Below are 21,831 nucleotides of genomic sequence, written 5' to 3'. Positions count from 1 at the left end.
TCATGTCACTTCCTGAAACTTCCTGTATCCTAGGGTTCCAAGTTCATCCCTCTAGAGATCATATGATCCCAAATTCTGTATCCCAAGGAGATCATAAAAGAGGAAAAAGATGTCACATGTGCAAAAATGTTTTTAGCAGATCTTTTTGTAGTGGCACAGAACTGGAATTTGAATGCATGCTCATTAGTTGGGGAATGGCTGAATAACTTATGATATATAAACGTAATGGAATATTACATTTCTATAAGAAATGATGTTCAGGCTGATTTCAGAAAAGCCCTGAAAGACATGAACTGATGCAAAGTGGAATGAGCAGAACCAAGAGAACATTTTACACAGCAACAGCAAGATTAGGTGATGTCAACTGTGATGGACTTGGCTCTTTTCAAGAATGAGGAGATTCATGGGAATTCTAATACATTTGTGATGAATCCAGAGAGAGAATTGTGAAGACTGAATGTGAATCAAAGCATAGTATTTTCACTTTGTTGTGTTTGTTTGTTTGTTTTTTCCTTATGTTTTTTTCACATTTGATCTGATATCTTTGTGCAGCATAATGAATATGGAAATATGTTTAGAAAGAATTACCTATGTTTAATCTATATTGGATTGCTTGCTGTGTTGGGAAGGGAAGAAGAGAGGAAGAAAAATTTGGAACAAAGGTTTTGCAAAGGTGATTATTGAAAACTATCTTTGCATGTATTTGGAAAAATAAAATACTGTAAAATAAAAACAAAGGTCTTTTTACATTTCAAAGAAATTATCCATTTCAACATTTCTTGTAGCACAATAATTACCTTCATCTATTATAATGAGGTGAACAAAATAAAGATTGAGTAGTTTTACCTTCTCTCTCATCCATTATCTTCATCCCATTTCCCACAAGATAAAGGCCTTTGACCTCTTTGACCCTCATCTTTCTGCTAATATAGCCAAAACTCCATGTTTTTTTTTACCATAATATTCCTTCCAGCCTCAGCTTATTCTAAGATTTAGCAATTTTGACACTTCTTAATTAGAACAACTTGTTGCCAGCTGCATATACATAACAGAAGTTGTAATATAGCCAAGTAGGAGGACAAAAATGACCTTGCTCTTTGGGCTTAGGTTTTTTTTTTCTTGTTCAAATTCATTTGTATGATAAGATTTGAAAGATTTTGGGTGCTCAGGAATATAAAAACAAAACTTTGAGTCAGTTTTGTAAGGTTTTTAGTGGGGGGGGGGGCAGAATCACCTCCTGAAGTGTACTCAGGAGCATAGTTTTCCCATATAGAAATACTGGTTATAAAGATTTTTTTTTAAACCAATTTAAAAAAATATATTTTTATTTAAAGTTTTGAGTTCCAAATTCTGTTCCTCCCTCCTTTCTTTCCTTCCCCACTCCCTGAGATGTAAACAATCAGATATAGGTTCTAAATGTACAATTATTTTACATAATTATATATTATACATATATTTATACAATTATAATATATACATAATTATATATTAGATCATTTTGTACAAGAAAATTTGAATGAAAGAAAAAAAAGTGAAAAATTTCATGCTCCAATCTGTATTCAATCAATATCAGTTCTTTATCTGGAGAGAGGAAGGACTAATGCTTCATCATTAGTCCTTTGGGATTGTCTTGGATGATGATATTGTTGAGAAGAGTTGGCTCATTTACAATTCTTCATTGAACATATTGCTGTTAGTATGTAACACTTTCTCCTGGTTTTACTTACTTGACTTTGTGTCAATTCATGTAAGTCTTTCCGGGTTTTTCTGCTTGTCCTTTCTTATAGCACAATAATATTCCATTAGAATCATATACCACAGCTTGTTTAGCCATTCCCGAATTTTCCTTCAATTTCTAATTTTTAGCTACCATAAAAAGGACTGCTGTAAATATTTTTGTACAAATATCTCCTTTTCCTTTTTGGAGGGATGTCTTTGGGATATAACTCTAGCAACAGAATTGCTGGATCAAAAGATATACAGAGTTTTATAGCCTTTTGGGCATAGTTTCAAATTGCTCTCCAGAATGTCTGGATCAGTTCACAAATCCACCAATAATGCATTCGTGTCCTGGTTTTCCCACATTTCCTCCAACATTTATCATCTTCTTTTCCTATCACTTTAGCCAATCTAATAGACTTGAAATGGTACCTCAGAGTTGTTTTAATTTGCATTTCTCTAATCAATAGTGATTTAGAACATTTTTTCATGTGATTATAGACAACTTTGATTTCTTTGACTGAAAACTGCCTGTTCATATCTTTTAACCATTCATCAATCAGGGAATGACTTGTATTTTTACAATTTAATTCAATTCTCCATATATTTGAGAAATGAGGTCTTTATCCAAGATTCTTATTGCAAAAATATTTGCCTAGTTTTCTGCTTTCCTTATAATTTTGGTTACATTGGTTTCATTTGGGCAAAAAAAATTTTAATTTTTATATAAGAAAGATTATCTATTTTATATTTTGTAATGCTTTCCATATTTTCTTTGGTCCTAAATTCTTCCATTATTCATAAATATGACAGAATATTTCATGCTATCTTAATTTGCTTATGGTTTCACCTTTTAGGTATAAATCATGTACCTAGTTTGACCTTACCTTGGTATATGATGTGAGGTATTGATCTATACCTAGTTTCTACCATACTGTTTTCCAGTTTTCTAACAGTTTTTTTTTCAAATAATGAGTTTCTATTTTAAAAGCTTGGGTTTATCATGTAATAGACTACTAATGTCATTTACTATGAAGTAATTTGTACCTAATCTATTTCACTGATCCATCACTTTATTTCTTAGTATCAGATTGTTTTGATAATATAATTTGAGATCTGGTAAAGCTAGAGCATAAAAGAACTTTTTAAACTGAAGCCAAAAACAGAGACCCTGACTCAATAGATAGAAATTAAGATTAAAAAACAATTAGTCCTAGTATGTGCTAATTAACTGACTGACTCCTTTGTTTTTTTTTTTTAAGAGAACTTGACTCTTAATATTGAGGATTCTTTTTGGAGAAGAAATAGAATAGGATAGATAGATTCTCTTTATGGAAAAGAAAGCAAACTAAGGATTTTACACTAATATAATAATGCTGAAATTTATTCTCCTGAGCTTTAAACTAAAAGAGAGTTGTCAGAGTACACTCTTTGTCTCAGGAGGAACAGGTAGCACCTCAGTTGAATATTTCATTTGAAGTCAGACTTTTGATTTGATCCCACAATCATATACCAATAAGAGGCTTTTCCAGCAGGAGAGCACTGTCCAGCAATGATCATGTGAGACTAATTGGGGATAACACCTGACAGAGATGACACATCACACACACACATACACACACAGCAGTGAACACATCTGGAAGACATGCCAGCCATGCTCAGTGGGGAACAGGACCCACTGGACTAGCATGATACACCATCAGAAGACATTGGTGGCCCTTCATTGTCAGGGGAATGAACTATTCCTTCATGTACATGTCCTAGCCATAAACATTCCCTATGACTCTGCTCTCCCAACAGGTGACCAACATCTGTGTTCTTAAGTAAATGACTCTCCTTGAGAATACCTTAGGTATCCCATTCATGGCTATAATGAGACAAAGGGAAAATGACATCTCGTAGGGATTATGGAAAAATTGGGACACAATTGGCGGAATTATAAACTGGTCTAACAATTTTGGAAACAAATCTGGAGTCATACCCCCAAAGTTATAAAACCATGTTTACCATCTGACACAAGCAACATTATTATTATTAGATATTGTTAATAATACTAGACTATTAGGTCTGTTTCCCAAAGTGACCAGGGAAAAAGGAAAATAACCTATATGTTCTAAAATATTTATAGCAACTCTTTGATGACAAAGAGTGGGAAATTGCAGGGATGTCCATCATTAGGGAATGGCTAAACAAGTTGTGGTACATGGTTGTGATGGAATACTACTGTGCTATAAGAAAAGATGAGTATATTGATTTTAGAAAAACATAGAAAGACTTGCATGAAATAATGAAGAGTGAAATGAACAGAACCAAGAGAACATTGAATACAGTCACAGCATTATTGTTTGAAGAATAACTAAATAACTAAGCTATTTTGAGTATTTATAAATATTCAAATCAACTTCAAATGACCTATAAAGGAAGATTCTATCCATTTCCAAAGAAACAAACAATGAATAGAAGTAGAAACAGTATGGTTTTACATACATACAGACGCACATATATGTAAAATGGTGGCCTTCTCTAGTGTGAGGTAGGTAGATAGGGAAACAGTTCAGAACTTAAGATGTAACAAAAATTTTATTTTATTGTAGAAAGAAGAGAAAGGAAAGTGATGTAAGAAAATTATGAAATAACAACAGGTTGGTTTAAAAGACACAAAAAATTTGTTTTTTTAGATACAAAAATTTGAAGAAAATAATACCTTAAAAAACAGAGACCAATATATGCAGTAACAATATTATTGTCCAAAAGTTGTGAATACCTCAGCTATTTTGAGTATTACAAATACTCAAATCAATTACAAAGGAGTCAAATGTATAAAAATAAAAGACATTTTCCATTTGATAGTCAAAGGATATGAACAGGCAGTTTTCAGAAGAAGAAATCAAAGCTATCTATAGTCATGTAACAAAAATGCTCTAAATTACTACTGATTATAGAAAGGCAAATCAAAATAACTTCGAGGTACTGCCTTGCCCATAAGAAATGACAAATGTTGGGTGAGATGAGGAAAAATAGACATACTAATCAACTGAAGTAGTGAACTAGTCCAACCATTCTGGAGCACAATTTGGAACTATGCCTAAAGGATCATAAAACTGTGCATTTCCTTTGATCCTGAAATACTACTACTAGGTCTGTATCCCAAAATGAACAAAGAAAAAGGAAAAGAACCAATACCTATAAAACTATATCAACTCTTTTTTTTTTTTTTTTTTTTGTAGTGACAAAGAATTGGAAATCAGGGGAGGCCCACCAAGTGAGGAATGGCTGAACAAGTCATGGTATATGATTGTGGTGGAGGCCATTACCTATAAGAAATGATGAGGGGGATGGTTTCAGAAAAACATAGCAAGACCCATTTTGAAATGATGTAAAGTGAAATGAGAACTAGGAAATCATTTTGTACAATAACAGCAATATTGTAATGATGATTACTTATGATGATTACCTATGAAAGACTTCGGATCAATACAATGACTCAAGATGAAAGATATGCTATTTACATCCAGAGAAAGAAATGATGAACTTTGAGTGCAAAGTGAAGTATCCTTTTCTCACTCTTTTTTTTTTTTTTTTTTTTTTTTTTTTGCTTTTTTTGGCAATAGGGTTGAATTAGAAATATGTTTTACATGATTTCACAAGTATAATTGGTATCATATTTTTGCCTTTTCAGTGGGTATGGGAGCAGGTAGGAGGGAGGAAGAGAATTTGGAACTCAAAATTTAAAAAGGAAAGAATGTTAAAAATAAAATTTTTAAGGAAAAATACTTGTAATGATTAAAGAATCATTCTTTTTTGTTTGTTTGTTACAAATTCTTTCTGTTTCCTACTCCTTTCCCAACTCTATGAGAAGGGAAGAAAAATAGAACCTATTACAAATTTGTATAGTTATGCAAAATAAATTACTCTTTGAGACGCTTTCCCAGGGGGAAAAAAGCAAGAAAAAGAAAGGGGGGAAATGGTTTCAATTGGGCAGAAAAGTTTCTAAGCTAGATTCACTCATCCTTATGGAATGCCTTCAAAGAAAAAGTATCTGGAATAAACAGTCACATAAGGCTGCAAACCGAAGCAAGCAAAATCTCCCTATAAACTAAATTTTCTGATACTATTTATAACATTCATTTCTCAGCTAGCTATAGGACCCTCTGACTTTTCCACCATGAGTTCCTATTGGGTACCTTCCCAAGCTACTTTAGCAATTTTCCTTTTCCTTTGTCTTTTCCCATTAGATTGTAAGTCCCTCTTTTTTGTATTTGTATCCCCCGCATTTTGCAAAATGCCTGGCACATATATATATATATATATATATATATATATATATATATATAAGCACTTAATAAATCTTTATTGAAATTGAAATTGAGTTATTAATTTGAGCATTTAGTGAATGTCATTGGAGGAAACTTGGTTCCTGTCCTGTTCCTTGAAAGTATCTCTGAAGTGATAGCCTATCCAGTGGAAAGAAAACAGCATGGGTCTAGAGTCAAAGGACCAGACTCAAATGATCACACCTGCCTAATTTTGATCAAGTCATTTAATTTCCCAAGGCTTCAGTTTCTTCATCTGTGAAATGAGGACATGGCTTCTCAATTTCTTCTAGCTGCAGATCTATGCTTCTATAACTGATATTCCCTTTTTATTAGGATTTAGAGCTGGAGTGGTCCTGAGAAATAACATAAATCCATCTGAGGCCTAAAGAGATTAAGTGATTTACTTTTCAGTCATTTTTTAGTAGTGCCCAAGATTTCATTTGAAGTTTTTTTTTTTTTAAGCAAAGATACTGGAATGGTTTGCCATTTTTTTTGAAGCAAACAGAATTAAGTGAAGTAAGCATGTGAGAGAAAGTATTGTGAGTAAAGAGAAATGATTTCTGGATGGACCTTTGAATTTATACCCATAGATAGGTGGAGAATGAAGAATGACCAAAAAGATGGAAGTAGAATCAAAATGTTATAAAAACTCATAGAAGAAAAAAAAAGTATACAGGAGGAACTGTCTGTCAATAGTTTAAAATGCTGCAGAGAGCTCACAAGAAAGGGGAGAGGTCATTGGAATTGGCAAAGTAAGAGGTCATTGAGAACTTAGAGCAGGTCAGTAGTTATAGGAGCTCTACTGGCAGACTACAAGCTACAAAAGATGGGTGAGGGGAGAGAAAGTAGGGGAAAATGTCTGGATAGCTTTTTCGGCTACAAAAAGGAAGATACAGGATGAAAGTAGGATCAAATGAGGATATTTTACGGTTGCAGAGAACTGAACCTATTTGTAGGCAGTAGAGCAAAAGCCAATGGAGAGAAGGTTGGAGGGATAATCACTAGAGTAATCTGTAGAAGGAAAATGGGAAGAATATTATCAGGATGGCCTTTACTTGTAACCCTGATCTTACCCTCTCTAGCCAGAGTTTGGTGGAAAGAAGAAAACAGGAGATAATATAACAGGGTTTAAGATGAGGAGAACAAGAGGAAATGGAAGTCCCAGTGGGTGGCCTCTGCTTTCTCACTAAAGTATGAATAAATAAAATAATAAAAGTGAGACTAGGGGAAAGAGTTGATGTAAGACGCTTAAGGAGAGAAGATGTTTGGAACAACTGTGGGGAGTATCAGAGAAATTAAAGAGAATAAGAGAGTTGTTTTCTTTCTTTTTTTTTTTTTCTTTTTTTTTTTTTTTTTTTTCAGTGAGGTAAAAATTAGGCAACAAATTTATAGTAATTCATTTTTCAAGTCCTGTTCAGTAGCACGAGTTAGGAGTGGAGGAGGCAGATGGTGGAGTGTATTCTAGGGCAATGATAGAAGAGAAAGATGGCCAGGAAGCTATCCTTGTCTATGGCTTTGCACATCTTATGCCAGCTGTCTATACTCAAGGAAATAACTCCTTAGCTACCTGGTCTGGTCCACCAGGAAGTTTATACGTCTCCTGCTCTAACATCATAACAGATTTCTCTGCTTGGTTTATTCTAAATATAATTCTGTTTGTTCCATCCAGCTGCTCAAACCTCAGCTGGAAAGAAACATCATAGAAGCTGGCCTTGTTCCCATAGGCAGAACATCATACCCTACTCTGACTCTGGCACCCTGTGCCCCAGAGAATGGCAAGCTATATTCAGGCTTCCTGGGCCTTTGAGAAGGCATCAGCAGGGTAAAAGGGGAAGCAATGTAAAAGCAAAGTAAAAAAGCAATGGAAAGATATTGCTTCTGCCACTGGAAAAAGAGTGGTCAGTTTGGAGTATGATGGTTGGGGAAGAGAAAATTACATAGTTGTAGCTACCTCACCAAGTATGCTTTTCCATCTGGACAGGGAGTAATGGAACTATGCTCATTTGTTTCTTTTCAATTGTCAAGTCTTCTTGACTGAGAATTTAGAGACATGAAAGCCTGGGATTTACATATATTTATGTCACATATATTGGAGCTAATCTCAGCAGGAAGGCGTCAACATTAAGAAGGAATGGAAAGGACTTCTTGTAGAATATGAGATTTTAGTTGAGACATAAAAGAAGTCAGGAAAATCAAGAGAGAGAGAGAAGAAAGAGGAAGACTGACTAGGGAAAACTAGTGAAAATGAATAGAATCAAAAGATGGAGTGTCTTGTATGTGGAACAGCAAAGAGAGCCAAGGGCAATGTAGAGTATGTGAAGAAAAGGTAAGGTGGCTGAAATGGTAAGAATGAGACCAGTTATAAAGGACTACACACATACACACACACACACACACACACACACACACACACACACACATATGGTATATATCTTCAACAGAGGATTTTATATTTGATCTTGGAGACAATAAGGACTCATAGGAATTTATTGGATAGTATATAACTTGGCCTTTAGGAAGATCACTTTGATAGCTAAATGGAGGATATAATGGAAAGAGTAGAGGCTTGAGGCAGAGAAGTTAACCAGAAAACTATTGGTATTATTGTCCAGGCATGAGATGTTGAAGCCCTGTACCAGGATGATTAGCTTATCAGAGAGGGAAGAGAGTATATATGAAAAATGCCGTAAAGGCAAAATCAACAAGACTTGGCAACAGAGGAATTGAAGGTGATATCTTGTTTAGGAATTTAGATGAAAACAATTTGGAACTATGCTCCAAAAATCACTAAATTGAGCATACTTTTTTTTTCTTTTTTTGCTGAGGCAATTGGGGTTAAGTGACTTGCCCAGGGTCACACAGATATGATGTGTTAAATGTCTGAGGTCAGATTTGAACTCAGGTCCTCCTGACTTCAGGACTGGTACTCTATCTACTGCACCAACTAGTTGCTCCTGAGTATACTCTTATCACTATATCACTTATAGTGATATAGCTACTAGACATATCCTGAAAAGATAAAAGAAAAAAGAAAAATGCACAAAAATATTTGTAACAGTTTTTTTTTTTTTTTTGGTTATTGTAAAGAATTAGAAACCATAGGAGTGATCATCAATTGAGAATGATTTTTAAAAAATTATAGTATTTTTATATAATGGAATATTATTGTATCTTAAGAAATGATGAAAGGGACAGTTGTAGAGAAACATCGGAAGACTTAAATAAACTGAGGCAGAATGTATTGAGAAGAACCAGGAGAAAAATTTATATGATAACAACAATAGTGGGGGAAAAATTGACTTTAGAAGACTTAAGAATTATGTTCAATGTAAATATATGTTATACTTTTAAGTTTAATCTGCATTATTAACATTTTCCCATCTCTTTATTAAGTTTAGATATCAAGGAAACATTCAATCAAGTCTTGATTTGTAGCATTTGTCAATTTCCCAGCCATAAATGCACATTCTGAATATTTAACAATTGGCTCTTGTGAAATTGGTACCAGCTGGTCTGGTATGCATCTTGACTCTGACCTTAAATTCCCTAATCACAGCTTCACTAGTAACCCAGATACAGTTCCCTTTAAGGGTTCTAAGAAACCTTCTGAGATACAGTGGGATTGTTAATTTGAGCTTCCATCCTGTCTGTTCTCCCCTCTCTCAACCTGTGATTAGCACATTAGCTTTCGCAAGAAAATTTTAGCTGAAAAGATATGTCCCAGGCTGTAACTCTATCTGAAACTTATGGTGCCCTCTTTCCTCTAAACATTGATCCCTGGGGAGAGGACATTCCAACTTAGAGATTTCCTATCTGGGTGTGACATATCTGAGGTATGAGTTGCTTGCTTATCTGATTGTTAGTCATGTCTACCAGGTGCATCACTGCTGGGCTGAGTCAAGCAAGCCACTCCTCAGAGTTGCTCCCTTCCTAGGCTCAGCTGCTGGATATGTGTTGCTTTTTCTGACTTAAAAAACCCTTGGTCTGTTCCATCTACTACTCATTCACCTAAGTGTAAGAAAGAAGAGATCGCATCCTTCGTTCAAAGCCACATGTGATCCCAGGTAGAGAGAGTAGATTCCTGGCTCTAGCTTTCTCTCCACACAGAAAGCATTCAGTAGTTTTTGCCTTGCTTTCCACTTGGGAAGCGAGAGATTGACTTTCTCCATACATATTCTTAATTCTAACTTGGAAGCTTTTTCTTATGCATGGAGTAAATGGGCAGGAAATAGTCACAGAATATCTGCACATACTCTACTCCTTTTCCTTAGCATTGGTCTTCTAGAAGCAGGTACACCAAATCCAAAATATGGATTACAGTAGGAAGAACCATGAATATGCTGAGGACTGGACTCCCATTGAGTAGTTCTCCCCTTTTCCCCCTTCCCCGCCCCATAGAAAAAGGAAGATGTAAAAACTCTGGGTCTATGATCTTGATTTTTTTCTGAAAAGTAAAAACAATATTTTTGCTTAAGGGGGTGGAGGGAAATTGATTTGGGAATTTTGTAGTTTAGGATAGAAACTTATCTGCCACCTCCCCTATTCTCTCCCTGCCTTGCTCTTGAAATGCTAAATTCTTGGGTTCATTTGAAAAATTCCTAATTACTGCAACAAACTTCCAAATAAAACAAGCCCTTCCATAAGCAAAACAGAATAGAAAAAAGAAATTTGTACACAAATTGCATACTTGATTTTTGCAGTTAGGCAGAAGATTTCCCCAACGCTTCTCAATTCTAGTGCCTTCCTTCTGTAATTATTTCTTATTTGTTCTTTACATAGCTTGTTCTTTATATATTGTCTTCCCCCTTAGATTGTAAGCTCCTGGAGTTTAGGGGCTGTCTTTTGTCTCTTTTTGTATCCCCAGGGCTTAGCCCAGTATCTGCAATATTTTCCTATTGTTGAATCCTTTTAGCTGTGTCCATTCTTCATGATCCCATTTGGGATTACCTTGGTAATTCTAAACAAGCTTGTCATTTCCTTCTCCAGCTCATTTTATTGATGAAGAAACTGAGGCAGACAAGATTACATAGCTAATAAAAGTATGAGGACAAATTTGAATTCAGGAAAATGAGTTTTCTCGATTTCCAAGACCAATGTTTTATCTACCATGCCCTCTGGTTACCCTAGTGCCTAGCACACAGTAGGTGTTTAATATACATCTATTGAACAAATCATTCCTCAACTGATAAATGGTCAAAGGATATGGACAGAGAATTTTCAGATGGAAAAATCAAAGCCTTCTATAGTCATAAGAAAAAATACTCTACATCACTATTGAGAAAAGCAAATTAAAAGAACTCTAAGATATCATCTCACATTATCAAATTGGCCAGGGTGATAGGAAAAGATGATGATAAATGTTGGAGGGGGTGTGGGAAAACTGGGACATTAATGCATTATTGGTGGAGTTGTGAACTGATCCAACTATTCTGAAGAGCAATTTGGAATTATTCCCAAAGGGCCATAAAACTGTATATCCTTTGATCCAGCAATACTATGCTAGATCGATAGCCCAAAGAGATCATAAAAGAAGGGATAAAAGAAGAGATTATAAAAGAAAGAAAGCACATGTGCAAAAATGTATCAACTCTTTATGTAGTGGCAAGGAATCGAGTGGATGTCTATAATTGGGGAATGGCTGAATAGGTTACAGTATATGAATGCAATAGAATATTATTATTCTGTAAGAAATGATGAATTCTAATTTCAGAAAAGCCTGAAAAGATTTACATGAACTGCTGCTGAGTGAAGTGAGCAGAACCAGGAAATCATTGTACAAAATAACAGCAAGATTATGTGATATCAACTGTGATAGACTTTGCTTTTCTCAGCAATACAGATTCAAAGACAATTTCAATAGACTTGGAATGGAAAATGCCATCTATATTCAGAGAGAAAACTATGGAGACTGAATATGGATCAAAGTATGTATTTTTACCTTTTTTGTTTTTTCTTTCTTGTGGTTTTTCCCCCTTTTGTTCTAGTTTTTCTTTCACAACATGACTGATACCGCAATATGTTTAAAATAAGTATACATGGATAATCTTTATCAGATTGCTTGTTCTCTTGGGAAGAGAATAGGTAAGGGTGGGGGTAAGAAAAAATTTAGAACCCCAAATCTTACAAAAATGAATGTTGTTTACATGTAATTGGAAAAATAAAATACTATTAAGGAAAAAACAATAAATGTTTGTTGATTGATTCTTAGCCATATAACAGCTTGCTTTTCACTCCAAATATACAACAAATTCAATATGTAATTCTCAAAACTGTCCTTCCTGTCTGTTTCTTTCTGATTTTCCTTCTACTTTCTTCAGCTTTAATATCCTTTTTCTTTTTTTTCCTTTTGGCAAATCTATCATATCCCCCCTCTTCTTCACACATTCCTCTTTCACTCATTGAAAAAAAACCCCAACAAAATAGATTCTGAACATGCTGTGTTCAGAAACCCATAGTTCAGAAAGGATGTTGACTGTCTAGGGTATTCAGAGGAGGAACTTTCCAAGAATAATGGGGGAAACTTGAAACTATTTCACATTCTAGATGATGAACACCCCAAAGACACTGAAGTCATTCATAGTCTAAAAGAACGTGAGGTTTACTGCTAGGTGATAGGAAAGGCATCTTATCTTCTCAGACTGCTCCATCTTTAAGGGAGAGATACTAAGACTCATGCAGAAAATAACAGCCTCTGATATTTTGCTCCTTTCTGTTTGTATATCCTGCTCTTTGTTCCTATTCTGTCTGTTTGAGAAGTGGATACATAAGCTTCTTATGGGTTGGAGGGTTTATATACAACCATATTCACATTGATAATCCTTCCCCCTCCCCAAATGCTTGACTGGGGAGAATTAGAAAGCATCATACTATCTGATTTCTTAGACTCTATGTCCCAGACCGTGTCTCCAGCAGATATTTGGGCTTGTAAATCTCATCTTGTTTGGGGTAGAATAGTAGAGTTCTTCAATCGGGTTTTTAACTAGAGGTCTGGGAACCTATTTTTTTGTTGTTGTTTGGGTGATTTTCTAAGGACTATTTTGATAATTAAATTTCAACATAATTAGTTTCCTTTATAATCCTATGAATTTTATTTTGTTCATTTAAAACCTTTAGTGTGAAAAGGGATTTGTAGGCTTCACAAGACTATTAAAGGTGATTCATAATATGAACAGAGTTAAGAAGTCCCATCTTAGAGATACTATAGTCCAACCCTCCTTTTTTTTTTTTTTTAAAGTGACATTTAAGATTCAGAGAGTGACTGAACCCAGAACCACATGTCAAGGTAGTGATCAGTTGAAAATTAGAACATAAGTCTTCTGATTATATTTAGTGTTTTTTTTACCCTACTATAGGATGTCTAGAGGAGAGGGGGACAAAAAAAACCATGAAGATTCTCATCAAATCTTATACAAGAGGAGAGATGAGGGAATTCTTACTAGATGGGATCAGTTCCTTGAAGGTAAAAGAGAAAAAGGGATAAGAGTGAAATTGGAGTCTTAGGGGGAAAGGAGCAGAATTAGAATAAGTGCTGTGGAGAATAGAATCAATCAATAAAAGATGAACAAAAGCATTATCCTGAAACAGCAATGACCCCTTTGGTGCTAATTAGTATAACTGTTAGTTCAGCACCCTTTTGTGACTTCCTCTAGAATAGATTCAAAGCTAGAGTCATCTGGGATTGAAGACTAGTATGGCAACAGCAGAAGATTGAGGAGTTGGGGGGTGGGAAGGACTGGGCAGAACCAAAATAGCTGTCCCCAAGGGCAGGACTGTGAAGGGACTTAAGGCCGGAATGGAGGAGGAGGAGGCAGACTAAGAGAATAGAGAGGGATGCCGAGGGACGGCAAGTCCAAAGAGTAGGCTCAGGAAGAGTGAGATCATGGGAGAAAGGTCTGGACAGGAAATTGTAGTCAGAATTCAGGATCTAGAGAGCTGACCAGTCTTAAGTGATGGTAAAGTGTGTGATTTGATCCTTACCACTGTTTTAATCAGCAAAGGCCCTTGAACGGTCCTGCGGCAGCAGTTTTGGGCTGGGGAAGGATGACTGTCTTCACTGTGGTTAAAAGTAGTCAGAAATGAGTGTTAATTCTGGATCTGTCACTTCCTCGATGTGTGACTTTGGGTATTCACCTCTCCAAATGTCAGTTTTCTTACCTTTAAAATAAGGGGTTGAACTTCCAGTTTTAATATTATATGAAACAATGAGTCTGTATTTAAAGGTTTATCATCTCTATAAAGAAATAAGGATTATTCTTGGTTTCAAAATACAAGATTATTTTGGTTCAATATAAGGAAAAAAATTCCTAACAATTAGAGTTGTCCATAAATGAAATGGGCTACCTCATTAGGAAATGGGTTCTCTGTCATTTGAGGTGTTTCTCCAGGCCTCTCTGAAACCATCCTGCTGATCTTTTCTTATAGAACAATAATATTCCATAATATTCATATACCATAACTTATTCAGCCATTCTCCAGCTAATGGGCATCCAGTTTCCAGGGGCTGCTACAAACCAAAAATTTTTATTTCAATTGTGATTTTCATTTCGAATCAAAGTTCACAATTGTCTCCATCATCTACTTTCCTTTCTAATTGATGGCTGCTATAGAAAACCAGAAATTCATGTAGATTCATCAATTCAATAAACATTTACTAAACACTTAAGTGCCAAGCACTATGCACTAGCAGAGATATAAAGTTTAAATGAGATAATCCTTGCCCTCATGAAGTTTACAGTCTAGTGTGACTTTTAACACATACACAGATAATCATAATATATTTTAAGTACAGAGAAAGATGCAAAATAAAATGGTATAGAAATATCCAAGGAATAAGTTACTATCAATAGTAGGATCAGGGAAGACTTTATGGTTGAAGTGACATTTGAATTGGGCTTTAAATATAGGACATTCTGGGCATGGAGAATAAGGTAAGCAAACTCATGGAGGTTAGAAAGCATAGGACAGAATGTGAATGAGATGAGTGGTACAGTTTGGTTGCATTATAAATTGAGACATATAATATTAGCTAAAATTTCAGTGGTAGAGGTCACAGATTGTACTAATCTGTTCAACTACATATGCATGCTAACTTCAGATAAACTCACTAGGCATTCTTTTTATTAAAATCATAGATCTATAATTTTAGAGTTTTGAACAGGCCTTGTGATTAACATGAATTTTAAAAATTAAATTAAATTAGTACTTAATTTATAATTTAGTTCAATGACCTTATTTTACAAATGAGAAAACTTAGGTTCATATTTGCTTGTTTGTTACTATAATTTGTTTAAGTTTTCAGTGGCAGAATTATATGGCCTAGTGGATAGAGTGCTGACCTAGAAGACCAGAAAGCCTGGGTACTTATGTGCTATGTGATTCTGGTCAAGTCATTTGAATTCTTTTTGATTGTTAATTTCTGTGACTTTATTGACAGGAGGATCAAATAGGTAATTTGCAAATACTAGAGCATCTATAGTGAGAACTCTCTGGCTTCACTTTCCCAATGCAAGGTCAGCTGTATTTCCTACTCTTGAGAGGATAGAAGAGAAGGAGGGATTCTTGTTTAATGCCATCAGCTTGATCCCTTATTCCAGATGTGTTCCCTATTCTGTTAATCATGAATGGGTAGCACCCCGGTTCCTTTTAACTTAGTCTCTAGGGAGAGTGGGCTCAGACTTAGCTCGTTTCTACTTAGCATTTATCCCACCAAGTTTACATCCAAGTAAATTATTATTGCTGCTGGCTAAGTCTTTATTTCAGCTATTTTTGGATTAGGTCCCAAGATTAAAGGCTGCTCTTTACCTCCTAATGGCATCAGTGATGAAACAGCTGTAAAAGCCAGCATAGAATTAGCTCCCAGACTTTCGGACCTAGAGTAAGCTTGCTCTCCTGACCATTCAAAATTCCCAAGGCTGTAGCCTCTGATTAAATTCCTTTTTTTCTTACATTTATATAAAAAGAACAAACACTGAGACAAAGACCTGCTGTCTGCATTCACTAGAGCACATGTTAATCTATGCTCTGTCTCTCCCATGTCAGTCTCTTATCTACCATCAGAATGCTCCCACACAGAAAAAAAAATTACTGAGAAGATGTCAAATTAAGAGGTCAATTACTACCTTTTGAGTGCAATTCCAGCTCTAATCATGTAGCTAATCAAAAAGATTCCTCTTTAGTTAGCAGACTAGAATCAGTCACAGAATATTTATGCGTACTACAAATTTCTCTAAGACATTCCTATTATATGGCATCTCAACACTCTTGGAAGCAAGCTCCCCAGCCTCTACCAAGTGGGGAATTTAATCAGCAGTGTGCTGGGGCATTCTTGTAAGCACTAGGTCCAGTGGCCAGTCCCTCATTACTCATCTTATAAATGCCAGTAATTAGCTTGAACTCAGGATTTTTGATTCCAAATACAGTTCTTTTCCCACTCACTGATTCTCTCAGTCCCAACAAGGACTATTCCATTCAAAGTAATCCCACCCTTCCCAATCCTCCCTGACTCTCAGCAGGTGGGATGATCTTTGATGTAATTGATAAAGTCAATGCTTTTTGCTCTCCCCTCCTTTTTGTCTTTAATATTTCTGCCTCTACATCAGGATCTTAACCATTTTAGTGTCATGGACTCCTTTGGCAGTCAATCAAGGAACCCTATGGATTCCTCAGAATCATGTTTTTAAATTTACAAAATTAAAAAAATAAGATTATAATAGAAATCAACTATATTGAAATAATTATTAAAATATTTTTTAAAACTAAGTTCATAGACAACAGGTTAAGAACCCCCTTTTCACACCCTTTCTGTTCTGAAAGAAATAAAGGACTCATTCTTTTCCAAAGTCAGTTCTCTTTCCACCACACCACATTTCAGAGGACCATTCTTCTCTTGTTAAAGCTTCTCCTCCTTTTTCAGAGTGGGCTCACTCTTTCAGTTGTAGGATGACAGACCAACAGATAGAAACCATCATGTCCAAATTTACAGATGAGGAAACTGAGTCACAGAGTCCTAGGTGACTTGTCTAGGTTCATAAAGCTAAAAAGTGTCTGAGGCAAAATTTGAATTCAGGTCTTCTAACTCCAAAACCAGTATCTTATCTATGATGCCATGCTGTTTCTCATGGAATTGGATTCCATTTCTTTCTCAAGAATCCTTTGCCTTTTTCCTTTTCTATGTGCCAATTTGACCTTGCAACCTCCTTAATTCTCTGTAGCAGTGAAGGTCGGAAGAGGGAGCGCGAAGAGCGGGAGAGAGAGTGCGGGAAACGGAGGCATCACAGCTCAGAGGCAGCTTGGAGGAAGTTGGGTATTGCAGTCTGTATGTCTCTGTATGGGCAAAGTTATTGTTGGTATATTGTTTTTGTAGCGCTGTATATGTATATAGATATAGATATAGATATAGATATTTTACTAATAGCAATTTGGAATCCCTAGGAAATAATGATGTCAAGAAAAAGAAAAATTGACTCGGAGTGTAGGATATTCAAAAAACAGTGGACTTATGATTACTTTTTCATGCAGTACAAGGAAAGTGCTGTATGTCTGATATGCCAGAATATAGTGTCTGTGTTCGAAGAATATAATTTGTGTGGACACTATGAAACTCAACATAAAGATAAATATGATTGTTTGGTTGGAGAAGTGAGAAAAGATAAAATATTAAAACTGAAAAATACATTGGCAATTCAGCAAAATACTTTTGTGAAGCAGAAGCAGCTAAATATTTCATTACTGCGAGCAAGGTTTCAAGTTGCCAAGCTAATAGCATGCACTGGCAGACCATTCATGGAGGGAGAATTTGTCAAAGAATGTCTTCTTTTTGTTGCCAAAGAGATGTGTCCAGAGAAGGCCAATTTATTTAGTACAGTGAGTCTTTCAGGACCTACAATTACATGGAGGACTGAAGAAATGGGACACAATCTGCATCAGCATTTGCAAAACTCCATAAAAAAATTTCATATTTTTCCTTGGCACTTGATGAAAGCAATGATGCTCAGATTCTGAACAATTTCTAATTTTTATTTGTGGGACAAATGATTATTTTGAAGTCATAGAAGAGTTTGCTGCACTGCAAAGTATCAAAGGAACAACTTTAGGAGAGGATATCTATGAAAGGTTTGCCAAATTATGAATGGTTTGGAGCTGGACTGGGCTAAACTAGCCAGCGTGATAACTGATGGTGCTCCTAGCATGGTGGGGTCTAAGAAAGGAGTAATTGCTTGCATTAACCAAGAGATGGACAAACATAACTATTCTCATCCAATAGCCATACACTGCCTCATCCACCAACAAGCGCTGTGTTGTAAATCACTGAAGTGGGACCGTTATGAAAATTGTGGAATCTTGTGTTAACTTCATTAGAGCTAATGCACTAAATCACAGACAATTTCAGGAATTTCTGTCTGAGCTAAATGTTGAGTATGAAGATGTTCTATATAATGTTGAGTATGAAGATGCTCTATATCACACAGAAGTCCATTGGCTGAGTCAAGGGAGAGTTTTGAAATGTTTCTATGATTCACTTCCACAGATTACAACTTTTCTGCTTTCAAAAAACAAAGAAATACCAGAGCTCAATGATGCAGAATGGAAATGGCACCTTGTCTTTCTGATAGATGTAACAGAGCTACTCAACAATTTCAATATGCAACTTCAAGGAAAGGGGAAGCTCATCTGTGATATGCAATCATATGTTAAAGCATTTGAAGTAAAAGTAGGCCTCCTCATCAAACAAATGAAGGAGGAAAACTTCTGCCATCTCCCCACAACTCAAAATCTGTTAGTGGAAAAACTGCTGATTTCATTTCCAAACAAAACATGTGTGGATTCACTGGAAAATTGCAAAAGGAGTTCCAATTTAGATTTAAAGAGCTTCATCTCCACGAACAGGACATACAGCTTTTCTGTAAGCTATTTTCTATTGACATTGAAAATGTGGATACAATTTACCAAATGGAACTGGCTAAACTGCAGAATTGTGACTCTCTGAAAGACGCATTCAAGTCAAGCAGCCTTCATAATTTCTATGCATCTCTTCCCTCTGAGACATATCCTCATCTCAGGAACCATGTACTCAAAATGACAACCATCTTTGGCAGCACTTATGTCTGTGAACAGACTTTTTCTAGAATGAAACATTTGAAATCTCCAACCAGATCAAGACTAATGGATGCACACTTGTATCATTTGTTATGACTAGCAGTGACAAATATGGAACCAGACATTGACCATCTCATTAGCCAAAAGCAGGCCCATAGTTCCCATTGAAATATTGATAAGTTTGTTACATTACACTTCTACTAATGTAATACTGATAAAGTTATTTAACTTTACTTCATTTTAAATATTGTATTTGTTCCCATTTTCTTTCTTCACTTCAAAATAAGATATATGCAGCATGCATAGAAATTTGTTCATAGCTTTTGTTTTTACTATAGTCCGGCCCTCCAACAGTCTGAGGGACAGTGAACTGGCCCCCTATTTAAAAAGTTTGAGGATCCCTGCCATAGAATCTCAGAGTTAGAAGGCAACTCACAGACCACCTATTCCAACCTATCACTGAACAAGAACCCTTTTTATAACATTTCTGACAAATAATCCAGTTTTTGCTTTAATGCTCCAGGGTGAAACTACTTCCTCCAGAGGCTACCTATTCCACTTTAGAATAATTCTAATTATCAGAAAATATTTGTCTTTTGTACAGTCTAAATTTGTTTCTATGATGTTCCCGTTCAGTTCTATTCCATGGGTGACAAGCGGAATAAATCTATTTCTTCTTCAAAGTGACAGTCCTTCAAAATCCTAAAATTGAATTTCATCCTCTTTTTCTAGACTAAATGTTTCCAGTTTTTTTTTAAAAAACTCTATTGGAGGACTTTCACCATTTCAATTGCTTTCTTCCATATGATCTCCAGGTTATGAATGTCATCCCTAAAATGTGGTACCTAAAAATGGACACATTACTCCATATTTTATCTGATTAGGGCAAATTACAGGAGAGTATCACCTTCTGGATGTTGGCCACTATAGCTACAAATAGTAGCTCCTTCTTCATGACACTGTGACACAAGGGAATCTAAGATTATATTAATTTTTGATGGTCACATAATAGTTTTGATTTATTTCCATTTCTTTTCATTTATATATAACTAACAACTAGTTATACATAACTGACTCTTGATTTTTCTCTTAGTTCCTCATCTTTCTCTGCCTACTAGATAATCTCTGCTTAGAGATACCACCAAAACCTCAAACTCGACATATCTAAAATCAGATTCATCATTTTCCTCCTTCCCTTCCTTTCAGACCAGCTCTTACTCCAGTTTTTCTTATTTTTCCTAATGGTGTTACTCTTTTCTCTAGCACCTAAGTTCTATACTTCAGTCAGCTTTGACTCCTTCCACCATCACTCATATCCGCTCAGTCACAAAGTCCTGTCAATCTTTTCTTTATGATATTTTTAAGTCTATTCCATTTCTACTTCTACTAATGTAATCCTTAGCATCTCATGTTTGTACATTTCTCATAGAATACTAACTTAGCTTGCTGTCTTAATCTCATTCCATTTTGTACAATGCTACCTGCCAATTCCTCATAAATATGACTTCCTCGAAATTATTTTCATGTGCAAAAGGCTGCAATTGCAACTTGCTGCCTCTTAGATCAAGTTCAAATTCCTTAGGCTAGCTTTGAAAGTTATATTCAACCTATCCAAGCTTATATCCTACTACTTAAATTCTTAAATACTTAAATTCAGCTTACACTCATTCTTATTACTCCTTAATAAAGGCCCTGCATTCAAATTACTTCCTCCTGGCCTCCTAGCATCATCCACTGGGATAGCAGTGGCTGGTTGGACTCTTAAGTGGAGAATCTCTCCAATAGGCTTAACAAAATGTAACACATGCTCTGAGGCAACTGTTCCAACTCCCAGTGACAAGTCAAGAGCCCAGAATGTATTTACTATATCCCTCAGCTAGGTTTTCTTAGCTGATCTGAACATTCTTCTTATCAGCATCACTTCAGTTTATTTAAAGATATTTTGTAATTATCCTACCATGTTCGACTGATTGGGACTTCTCAGCTGGTTAAGCTATTATAGCATCTTACTTTAAATGGAGTGAGCTGATCTGTTTTTTCTTACTCAGTCCCATTCTTACATGCACAGTTACATAATATGAGGACTAGAAGTGGATATTGCAGCACTGGTGAAAGTTCTTCTTGGAAAATAAGGCAGAACAGTCAAAAAACTTTTCCCAAGGTGCTTTGGGATCATTTTTGCTGAGGTGTGTTAGAGAGAATCAGACAGAATGGTTAGGCAGAATAAGTAAGAGAGTTACTAAGATTCTTTTCATGTTAATCTTTTTTCTTTGGTAAATAGTGGTTTTTTTCCTAATTAAATGTAAAGATAGTTTTCAATACTCATTTTTATAAGATTTTAAGTTTCAAATTTTCTGTCCCTCTTTCTCTCCCACCCCTTTCTCAAGACAGCAAACAATCTAAGTTATGCAGGTACAATCATGTAAATGTATTTCCACATTAGTAAGATTTCCTTCATAAAGAGAGAAAGGCATGGAGGGAAAAGAATAAAGAGAGTATACTTTGAGCTCTTATCCAAGACAGGAAAGAAAGAAAACCAAAAAAAAAAAAAAGTAAAAGCCACCTTTTTTAGAAGAAGAAGCACAATCAACAGACAAGAAAGAAAAAAGAAACAATACACAAGATATCATTATTGATCCTTTTATTGTTATTGTTATTTAGTTGTTTCAGTCACCTGTGACTCTTTGTGATCCCATTTGGA

Source organism: Sarcophilus harrisii, chromosome 2 (genome assembly GCF_902635505.1).
Source record: "Sarcophilus harrisii chromosome 2, mSarHar1.11, whole genome shotgun sequence".
Taxonomy (NCBI): domain Eukaryota; kingdom Metazoa; phylum Chordata; class Mammalia; order Dasyuromorphia; family Dasyuridae; genus Sarcophilus; species Sarcophilus harrisii.
This window is presented reverse-complemented; position numbering follows the sequence as displayed.